The sequence below is a fragment of the Ursus americanus genome, unplaced genomic scaffold (assembly GCF_024610735.1).
Source record: "Ursus americanus isolate L20-20 unplaced genomic scaffold, mUrsAme1.1.p SCAF_74, whole genome shotgun sequence".
NCBI lineage: Eukaryota > Metazoa > Chordata > Mammalia > Carnivora > Ursidae > Ursus > Ursus americanus.
In genome coordinates, this window is record NW_028273656.1 from 706,116 (window position 1) to 717,565 (window position 11,450).

Sequence of the window (11,450 nt, forward strand, 5' to 3'; positions counted from 1 at the left end):
CTTATGCTTTCATTCCCACTCTGCAACATGCTTCCATCATCATGACAGAGGATGGGAGTTGGAAGACCCTTACCATGCTCTTCTTACTGAGAGTTACGTCTATGGCAGTTTCCTTAAGGTTCAACACACATATTGGAAAACCCTGATGTCTTCAGTGATCAACGTTACCGTCTCTCTGCACAAACCTGATTCACTGAATGGAGTGATGGCACTTTCTTTTCCTTTTCACACAACATTTTTGATCGGCATCCTCTTTTTTTGGAAATTTTGTTTGGAAATTTTAATATGCCTTTCTCAATATCTGATGGAAAAAGCAGACAAAACATTGGTAACAAATGTGACCTAATTGACGTCTATGTAATATTGCATAATACGTGCAGAATACATTATTTCCAGTGGTCATAGACTATTTACCCAAACAGATGATATGTTGTTCCATGAATCATGTCTACATTTTAACATCCTGAAACTAACTAGATTCTATTCGTAGGCCACCAAGGAATAGAGCCCGAGTCCTCATGAAAAGAAGACCAGGAAATCCCTCCATGTTTAAAAATTCAATGTAACTTTGCTGCATATCCTAAGGGTCAGAGAGGGAATCGCAATGGACATTTTCCACCTTTTCTACATCAGGGCTCACACACAATGGCCCTTTGTCTCTGAAGAGCACTGACTATCCTAACATAGACAGGACTTAAGCCTCCTATCAGAGTTCTGCATGTCCCAGGCACACCTGGCAGCCTTGGCCTGTGCCCACACACACCTCCCTCCAGCTTTCCTTTCTGGTGGCATTGTGTTAAGGTAGTCAACATAGCCATATGGAGATGAGAAGCTCCCCACTCCTAGTGATGATGTTGCTATTGTCCCCACCAAGCTAATAACATGATTTCTGAGAGAATTACAACAAAATAGCAGTTTCTTGACCTTCATGAAAGTGTGAAAATCATCTTGTGAGTCATCTTTTCGAAACACGGTTTCACCATGTGTTCTTTTCTCTGGAAAAGATATAGACCCAATGGTAATTATGGCTCCTGAGCACCTGCTCTTGGGAGAATCCATACTGGCTCTGAGTAGCATTCTCCCTCGTAAACTTCTCAACTGGGGTGTAGATAGAATGAGTCCCATTTTTAGATGGATAGACAAAGGCTCAGAAATGATATGAATTACAGAGGATTTTAGTGTCAGAAACCTAAGTGTGATCTCCAAACTGACTCCAAATCCCTTGTTCTTCCATACAAGGTACCATTTCGCTCTACCCCAGGTCTTCTCAATCTGGAAACCTAGGAAGTATTAGGATTTTCTTGTTGTGTGGCCAAATGGAATGAATTCGGCTGCCTTTTCACCTCTGCCCATCATGATCATGAAGATAATTCTCTCAGTGGAGGACCTTTGAGTCGGAGACTTAAAGATCCCTAGGAATAGAGATACTATACTATTTTTCTGATATTAAAGTGACTGAAAGAACTATGCTTTTTTAATTGATGGAGGCTCTGGTCTGTAGAGTGTCCTGTAAGGTCGGAAATAGTATTTAAAGCAGTTAGCCTCTTCTATAGAGTGAGACAATGCTTCTAAAGATTTCCTAAATATTCCCTTACCTGTGATTATTTATTCCCAACCATCGTAGTGTTTCTATGTTACGATTATGATTTCATTAAGGCCAACGTTGCGGAGAAAGAACTTAGTGTATCCAGGGGCACTTTCGTGTTGTGACAGTGAGCTATTCTGTTGTATTCTGTAGTCCAAGGGAATGGTGCCAGACATCTCTAAGATGTGTAAAATTCTGACTGTAAATGATCTCTATGCTTCAGAGATTTGGGCAGGACAAGGGGAGGAGTCCAGAGACCATGAACGCCTCTGTTACCTGTGTTGACCATGGAGCAGGTAACCTTCTGTAGGGGTCCTTTGATGTCTCTTTACTATTGGAAAGGTGCTTTCATCTCACGTTCCACCATTTGGTAGTGATGATAAGGATAAGAGTAATTTTTATGTCATACCATCTGTGAGGCCTGATCTTGGCCTCCCAGGAAAGCTCTCCTTTAACATTTTACCCAGCTCAAAATGACTGGGCAAACCCTCAAAGCATGGGCCCTATTTCTGCCCCCAGCACTTATTGTCCATATGCATCAAAAAGAAAAAGAGAACCAAAAAATGCCTTTGCCAACATCAAGGTGAGAACACAAAAGAACCTTTCTTGCTCCCATAAGATTAAAGTCATACTGATTTGTACATACTGAAAACATAAGAAAAAGTCTGTCACTTTCTGGAACCTTCTTCCTCATCATGATGTATAACTGTACGTAGCACAACTCAGAACAAATATATGACCCTGCCCTAAATGTTCCTTCCCTGGAGCACTCCCTTCTTTGTGAATATTGTGTCTCCCAGGCAGCTGTCCTTGACTTGGGTTTGAATAAAACTCTCTTCCTTCCTCTCTAAAATGTTTTAAAAGGTTCCTTCATTTAGTGTCGACAATAACACTCTGTTTTCAAGTGAAAAATAAATGTTCCTGGTTCACAACCTTGACAGAACAGAAGGCCGGCTTTTCCTTCCTTCCCTGTAGAACTAAGCATGTGTATATAGATTGCAGCACAAATGGGCTCACCCTAGAAGGATGTTTTGAAGGTCTGAGAAGCACTATCCACTCCATGGGTGAGACAAGAAGGCAAAGCTATTCCCGCTTGGAGCATTCCTTTTGGCGCTTAAAATTGCCTTGGATATGCATAAAAGCATTGCATTTCCTAAAGCCCAAGGCTGGAACAGTCTGAGAGCAGCTGACCTTGCCAGGAACCAGGCACACCCTTGCAGGAAGGGTTGGTGCAGAAGGGAAGGGGCAGGGCTCTGAGGGTGGTCTGCAGCTAGAGGGGTCCGCGAAAGGGGCCGTGTGTGTGTGTGTGTGTGTGTGTGTGTGTGTGTGTGTGTGTGTGATTGCAGCCCTGCCCATGATCCCCGTCATGCCTGCTCAGGGCGTTTAGCCAAGGAGGTGCCTCCTGGACCTCTGCACTCCCAGAGTTGTGAGTCATGGGGCCGGTTGCCTGGCATTCAAGGAGTTGGAAGCATCATACTCCCCAAGCAATCACCCCATGGGGGTGGAGCTACGTCTCTGTGTGCAGATCCGGAGCAGCCCAAGGACGCAGACCAGGAGCCAAGGAAGTGGAGTTTTGAGAGAGTGGACCTGTGGAGTTCCTGGCTGGGTGAATGCATGCTGTGTGGCCATAGGTGGGCTTTCTGGGAGTAGGGGCACCCCGGGTAAGAGGCAGGGTTCTGGAAGGGCATGTTGAGAGAGTTCATCATGGAGACTCAGTTTTCTTTCCTTTTTCCCTTGAAAGTCTCTTCTGCCTAGTCTCCGTCAACTGGCCATACACTCCAGACCCAGGAACTCCAGGGCACCCGCTCAGCAAAGCTTTTGTGGGATGGTTCGCAGACATTCCAGGGTTTCCCGTGTTCCCCAAGAAGAGCGAGAGAAAGGACCGCACAGTCCCCAACTTCAGTGCGGTGCCCCTGTCCCCCGACACAGTGCAGGTAATGGACCTTGAGCAGTTCCCCGAGTTCAGCAGGGTATTCCCTGTTCCCTCAGGCACAGGTGGGGCGCTAGGAAGGCCCAGAGCCCTTACCCAACTTCAGCATTGTGCTAGCTGTTTCCTGGGAATGGTGGCAATGGGCTGGGAGATAATTACTACTAAAAGACAAGTCTATGTTTCCCCTTCTCCCAGAAACCACAGCAGGTGTGCAGGCTTTAGGTCCGAGGAGCTGCTTCTCCCCATCTGACAACACTTCTCTGCTCTGGCTCCGCGACACCCTACGTTCTGAACGTCTGCATCTGAGTCAGTGAGGCAGCTTGACACGGGATCCAGCATTCAGAGAAAGCGGCAGGTCCATTTGGAGAAATGTCATATCCACATCAGGACTGGAAGTAAAACCTCTCATGAACCCACCATCTCCTGGGTTTTTCTCTTTTCTCTAGTTGAGCCATGAAGTAAAACTTAAGTAATAGTTGTCAGCGTTCTGAATTTGGTGAAGGAGGTACTTAGTTTCTGAGCTTGGAGCACTTTGCAGGGGATCCCATTTTCTCTGTTCATTGACTGCTTATGAATGTATTTTGAACAGCTGTTTCCTAGAAACACTCTTTCATTAGAAAGGGAAGGTGAGGTTTACTCTTTGTCTATTTTTAAGATATACGTTTGACAGTGTTTATACAGTTGGGCCTAAGATATGGGTGAGTGGCCACCATTTAGTGTTAGATGGCCTTTTGTCGTCACATACAAATATGGATGATGTCTTTCCAATTGTCAAAGGTGATGTTTCATCACTGATTAGTCTTTTCATCCCAAGAGTTACAATGGGGGTCGAGGGAAAATTCAAAATTATTCAGAGCAGCATTTTGCTGTTTAAAATATATGCTGGTGTTGGGTAGTAAGGAGGGCACATATTGCATGGTGCACTGGGTGTTATATGCAACTAATGTATCATCGAAATTTACTATACTGTATGGAGACTATAACATTATGTAATAAAAAACAATAAAAAAATAAAGGTAAACCTTGTGTATCTAACTATACCAGATGTATCATCTCGATATTTTGAAGTGCCATATTCAATCTGCTGTTTCTTTGGTAGTGGAGTCAGAGGAGAGTCTTTGGGAATTCCTTTCGATAGAGGCATGGTGGTGGCTACAATTGGGTAGGCGACAGGGGCCCTGGGCTGAGTTCTGGAACTGCTTTCCTGATGCTGGGTGAGTCAGGTTATGCCAAAGAGTTTCTGTTTCTTCCCTATGAGATTGACAAAAACCGGCTTCCAACGGAAAAATGTTTCGTAACGTGCAAACATGCTCAAAAGTGCCTGTGCCAAGCTGAAGTAAATGCCATACACTGATCTGTAAGAGACCACAGTTTGCTAGCAGGAGATAAACCCGAACGAACACAGCATGGGACACTTGGGGCAGAAACGGCTTCCGAAGAAAAAAAAGTTCTTGATGTGGAAAACCTATCTAAAGTGGTTGTAGCAAAGTAAACAGAATGCCACACACTTATGTGCAAGAAACAACATTCCCCAGGCATGGTCTAAGCCCAGACATCGTCACTGTGCTTTTGGTAGCATGAGGGAAACCCGAGCCTCACAGCCCTGACCCATTAGGTAAAAAGCCGGCTTCCAAAGGAAACAGTTTTCCTAAGGTGCAGACCCTCTCACAAGTGGTTGTGGCAAGGTAAAGCAAATGCCATCCACTTCTCTGGAAGAAACCACAGTGCCCAGCCATGTTCTAAGCCCTAACATCATCACTGGGTTTCTGGAAGCATGAGTGAAAACAGAGGAGCACAACACGGAGACCCATTTGAGAAAAACCGGCTTCCAACGGAAAAATCTTTCATAACGTGCAAACATGCTCACAACTGCCTGTGGCAAGGTGAAGTAAATGCCGTACACTGATTTGTAAGAGACCACAGTGCCCAGGCACAGTCTGAACCTTTCCCTCATCCCGGCGGTTTTGCTAGCAGGAGTTCAACCCCAACGAACACAGCCCGGAGACCCCTGGGGCAAAAACGGCTTCCGACGAACAATAGGTGCTTGCTGTGGAAAACCTATCCCAAGTGGGGTAGCCAGGTCAACAAAATGCCTCACACCCAGATGTAAGAAACAGCATTGCCCAGGCAAGGTCTAAGCCCCTCATCTCGTCCCTGTGCTTTGGGGAGCCCGAGGGACAGCCGATGCCCACGGCCCTGAGACCCCTTTGCAAAAAGCCGGCTTCCCACGGAAACAGTTTTCCTGAGGTGCAGACCCTCTCACAAGTGGTTGTGGCAAGGTAAAGCCAATGCCCTCCACTTCTCTGGAAGAAACCACAGTGCCCAGCCATGTTCTAAGCCCTCCCATCCTCCCTGGGCTTCTGGCAGCAGGAGTGAAAAGAGAGGAGCAGAGCACTGGGACCCGTTTGACAAAACCCGGCTTCCCACGGGAAAGTCTTTCTCCACGTGCAGACATGCTCCCAGGTGCCTGTGGCAAGGGGAAGGAAATGCCATACACTGACCTGGAAGAGACCACAGGGCCCAGGCACAGTCTGAACCCTTCCCTCAACCCGGCGGTTTTGCTAGCAGGAGTTCAAGCCCAACGAACACAGCCCGGAGACCCGTGGGGCAAAAACGGCTTCCGACGAACAATAGGTGCTTGCTGTGGAACACCTATCCCAAGTGGGGGTAGCCAGCTCAACAAAATGCCACACACCCAGGTGTAAGAAACAACATTGCCCAGCCATGGTCTAAGCCCCTCACCTCGTCCCTGTGCTTTGGGGAGCCGGAGGGACAGCCGAGGCCCACGGCCCTGAGACCCCTTTGCAAAAAGCCGGCTTCCCACGGAAACAGTTTTCTTGAGGTGCAGACCCTATCCCAAGTGGTTGTGGCAAGGTAAAGCCATGCCCTCACTTCTCTGGAAGAAACCACAGTGCCCAGGCATGTTCTAAGGCCTCCCATCCTCCCTGGGCTTCTGGCAGCAGGAGTGAAAAGAGAGGAGCAGAGCACTGGGACCCGTTTGACAAAAACCGGCTTCCCACGGGAAAGTCTTTCTCCACGTGCAGACATGCTCCCAGGTGCCTGTGGCAAGGGGAAGGAAATGCCATGCAGTGACCTGGAAGAGACCACAGGGCCCAGGCACAGTCTGAACCATTCCCTCAACCCGGCGGTTTTGCTAGCAGGAGTTCAAGCCCAACGAACACAGCCCGGAGACCCCTGGGGCAAAAACGGCTTCCGACGAACAATAGGTGCTTGCTGTGGAACACCTATCCCAAGTGGGGGTAGCCAGCTCAACAAAATGCCACACACCCAGGTGTAAGAAACAACATTGTCCAGCCATGGTCTAAGCCCCTCATCTCGTCCCTGTGCTTTGGGGAGCCGGAGGGACACCCGAGGCCCACGGCCCTGAGACCCCTTTGCAAAAAGCCGGCTTCCCACGGAAACAGTTTTCCTGAGGTGCAGACCCTCTCACAAGTGGTTGTGGCAAGGTAAAGCAAATGCCCTCCACTTCTCTGGAAGAAACCCCAGTGCCCAGCCTTGTTCTAAGCCGTCCCATCCTCCCTGGGCTTCTGGCAGCAGGAGTGAAAAGAGAGGAGCAGAGCACTGGGACCCGTTTGACAAAAACCGGCTTCCCACGGGAAAGTCTTTCTCCACGTGCAGACATGCTCCCAGGTGCCTGTGGCAAGGGGAAGGAAATGCCATACACTGACATGGAAGAGACAACAGGGCCAAGGCACAGTCTGAACCCTTCCCTCAACCCGGCGGTTTTGCTAGCAGGAGTTCAACCCCAACGAACACAGCCCGGAGAACCCTGGGGCAAAAACGGCTTCCGACGAACAATAGGTGCTTGCTGTGGAACACCCATCCCAAGTGGGGGTAGCCAGCTCAACAAAATGCCACACACCCAGGTGTAAGAAACAACATTGCCCAGGCATGGTCTAAGCCCCTCACCTCGTCCCTGTGCTTTGGGGAGCCGGAGGGACACCCGAGGCCCACGGCCCTGAGACCCCTTTGCAAAAAGCCGGCTTCCCACGGAAACAGTTTTCCTGAGGTGCAGACCCTCTCACAAGTGGTTGTGGCAAGGTAAAGCAAATGCCCTCCACTTCTCTGGAAGAAACCACAGTGCCCAGCCATGTTCTAAGCCCTCCCATCCTCCCTGGGCTTCTGGCAGCAGGAGTGAAAAGAGAGGAGCAGAGCACTGGGACCCGTTTGACAAAAACCGGCTTCCCACGGGAAACTCTTTCTCCACGTGCAGACATGCTCCCAGGTGCCTGTGGCAAGGGGAAGGAAATGCCATACACTGACCTGGAAGAGACCACAGGGCCCAGGCACAGTCTGAACCCTTCCCTCAACCCGGCGGTTTTGCTAGCAGGAGTTCAACCCCAACGAATACAGCCCGGAGACCCCTGGGGCAAAAACGGCTTCCAACGAAAAATAGGCGCTTGCTGTGGAAAACCTTTCCCAAGTGGGGGTAGCCAGGTCAGCAAAATGCCACACACCCAGGTGTAAGAAACAACATTGCCCAGCCATGGTCTAAGCTCCACACCTCGTCCCTGTGCTTTGGGGAGCCGAAGGGACAGCCGAGGCCCACGGCCCTGAGTCCCCTTTGCAAAAAGCCGGCTTCCCACGGAAACAGTTTTCCTGAGGTGCAGACCCTCTCACAAGTGGTTGTGGCAAGGTAAAGCAAATGCCCTCCACTTCTCTGGAAGAAACCACAGTGCCCAGCCATGTTCTAAGCCCTCCCATCCTCCCTGGGCTTCTGGCAGCAGGAGTGAAAAGAGAGTTGCAGAGCACTGGGACCCGTTTGACAAAAACCGGCTTCCCACGGGAAAGTCTTTCTCCACGTGCAGACATGCTCCCAGGTGCCTGTGGCAAGGGGAAGGAAATGCCATACACTGACCTGGAAGAGACCACAGGGCCCAGGCACAGTCTGAACCCTTCCCTCAACCCGGCGGTTTTGCTAGCAGGAGTTCAACCCCAACGAATACAGCCCGGAGACCCCTGGGGCAAAAACGGCTTCCGACGAAAAATAGGCGCTTGCTGTGGAACACCTATCCCAAGTGGGGGTAGCCAGCTCAACAAAATGCCACACACCCAGGTGTAAGAAACAACATTGCCCAGGCATGGTCTAAGCCCCTCACCTCGTCCCTGTGCTTTGGGGAGCCGGAGGGACACCCGAGGCTCACGGCCCTGAGACCCCTTTGCAAAAAGCCGGCTTCCCACGGAAACAGTTTTCCTGAGGTGCAGACCCTCTCACAAGTGGTTGTGGCAAGGTAAAGCCAATGCCCTCCACTTCTCTGGAAGAAACCCCAGTGCCCAGCCATGTTCTAAGCCCTCCCATCCTCCCTGGGCTTCTGGCAGCAGGAGTGAAAAGAGAGGAGCAGAGCACTGGGTCCCGTTTGACAAAAACCGGCTTCCCACGGGAAAGTCTTTCTCCACGTGCAGACATGCTCCCAGGTGCCTGTGGCAAGGGGAAGGAAATGCCATACACTGACCTGGAAGAGACCACAGGGCCCAGGCACAGTCTGAACCCTTCCCTCAACCCGGCGGTTTTGCTAGCAGGAGTTCAAGCCCAACGAACACAGCCCGGAGACCCCTGGGGCAAAAACGGCTTCCGAAGAACAATAGGTGCTTGCTGTGGAACACCTATCCCAAGTGGGGGTAGCAGGCTCAACAAAATGCCACACACCCAGGTGTAAGAAACAACATTGCCCAGGCATGGTCTAAGCCCCTCACCTCGTCCCTGTGCTTTGGGGAGCCGGAGGGACACCCGAGACCCACGGCCCTGAGACACCTTTGCAAAAAGCAGGCTTCCCACGGAAAGAGTTTTCCTGAGGTGCAGACCCTCTCACAAGTGGTTGCGGCAAGGTAAAGCCAATGCCCTCCACTTCTCTGGAAGAAACCACAGTGCCCAGGCATGTTCTAAGGCCTCCCATCCTCCCTGGGCTTCTGGCAGCAGGAGTGAAAAGAGAGGAGCAGAGCACTGGGACCCGTTTGACAAAAACCGGCTTCCCACGGGAAAGTCTTTCTCCACGTGCAGACATGCTTCCAGGTGCCTGTGGCAAGGGGAAGGAAATGCCATACACTGACCTGGAAGAGACCACAGGGCCCAGGCACAGTCTGAACCCTTCCCTCAACCCGGCGGTTTTGCTAGCAGAAGTTCAACCCCAACGAACACAGCCCGGAGACCCCTGGGGCAAAAACGGCTTCCGACGAACAATAGGTGCTTGCTGTGGAACACCTATCCCAAGTGGGGGTAGCCAGCTCAACAAAATGTCACACACCCAGGTGTAAGAAACAACATTGCCCAGGCATGGTCTAAGCCCCTCACCTCGTCCCTGTGCTTTGGGGAGCCGGAGGGACACCCGAGGCCCACGGCCCTGAGACCCCTTTGCAAAAAGCCGGCTTCCCACGGAAACAGTTTTCCTGAGGTGCAGACCCTCTCACAAGTGGTTGTGGCAAGGTAAAGCCAATGCCCTCCACTTCTCTGGAAGAAACCACAGTGCCCAGCCATGTTCTAAGCCGTCCCATCCTCCCTGGGCTTCTGGCAGCAGGAGTGAAAAGAGAGTTGCAGAGCACTGGGACCCGTTTGACAAAAACCGGCTTCCCACGGGAAAGTCTTTCTCCACGTGCAGACATGCTCCCAGGTGCCTGTGGCAAGGGGAAGGAAATGCCATACACTGACCTGGAAGAGACCACAGGGCCCAGGCACAGTCTGAACCCTTCCCTCAACCCGGCGGTTTTGCTAGCAGGAGTTCAACCCCAACGAATACAGCCCGGAGACCCCTGGGGCAAAAACGGCTTCCGACGAAAAATAGGCGCTTGCTGTGGAAAACCGTTCCCAAGTGGGGGTAGCCAGGTCAGCAAAATGCCACACACCCAGGTGTAAGAAACAACATTGCCCAGCCATGGTCTAAGCCCCACACCTCGTCCCTGTGCTTTGGGGAGCCGGAGGGACAGCCGAGGCCCATGGCCCTGAGTCCCCTTTGCAAAAAGCCGGCTTCCCACGGAAACAGTTTTCCTGAGGTGCAGACCCTCTCACAAGTGGTTGTGGCAAGGTAAAGCAAATGCCCTCCACTTCTATGGAAGAAACCGCAGTGCCCAGCCATGTTCTAAGCCCTCCCATCCTCCCTGGGCTTCTGGCAGCAGGAGTGAAAAGAGAGTTGCAGAGCACTGGGACCCGTTTGACAAAAACCGGCTTCCCACGGGAAAGTCTTTCTCCACGTGCAGACATGCTCCCAGGTGCCTGTGGCAAGGGGAAGGAAATGCCATACACTGACCTGGAAGAGACCACAGGGCCCAGGCACAGTCTGAACCCTTCCCTCAACCCGGCGGTTTTGCTAGCAGGAGTTCAAGCCCAAGGAACACAGCCCGGAGACCCCTGGGGCAAAAACGGCTTCCGACGAACAATAGGTGCTTGCTGTGGAACACCTATCCCAAGTGGGGGTAGCCAGCTCAACAAAATGCCACACACCCAGGTGTAAGAAACAACATTGCCCAGGCATGGTCTAAGCCCCTCACCTCGTCCCTGTGCTTTGGGGAGCCGGAGGGACACCCGAGGCCCACGGCCCGGAGACCCCTTTGCAAAAAGCCGGCTTCCCACGGAGACAGTTTTCCTGAGGTGTAGACCCTCTCCCAAGTGGTTGTGGCAAGGTAAAGCCAATGCCCTCCACTTCTCTGGAAGAAACCACAGTGCCCAGCCATGTTCTAAGCCCTCCCATCCTCCCTGGGCTTCTGGCAGCAGGAGTGAAAAGAGAGGAGCAGAGCACTGGGACCCGTTTGACAAAAACCGGCTTCCCACGGGAAAGTCTTTCTCCACGTGCCGACATGCTCCCAGGTGCCTGTGGCAAGGGGAAGGAAATGCATACACTGACCTGGAAGAGACCACATGGCCCAGGCACAGTCTGAACCCTTCCCTCAACCCGGCGGTTTTGCTAGCAGGAGTTCAAGCCCAAC

At 51.3% G+C, this 11,450-nt stretch overlaps 1 long non-coding RNA gene across 1 annotated transcript; it reads left to right on the forward strand.

The window, feature by feature from the left end:
• The first annotated feature begins 2,998 nt into the window (after positions 1–2,998).
• On the forward strand, positions 2,999–4,530 carry LOC148106727 (uncharacterized). Its single transcript, XR_015723591.1, has 3 exons — positions 2,999–3,216; positions 3,327–3,519; positions 3,711–4,530. It is a non-coding gene; the product is annotated as an uncharacterized LOC148106727 (long non-coding RNA).
• The last annotated feature ends 6,920 nt before the right edge of the window (positions 4,531–11,450 follow it).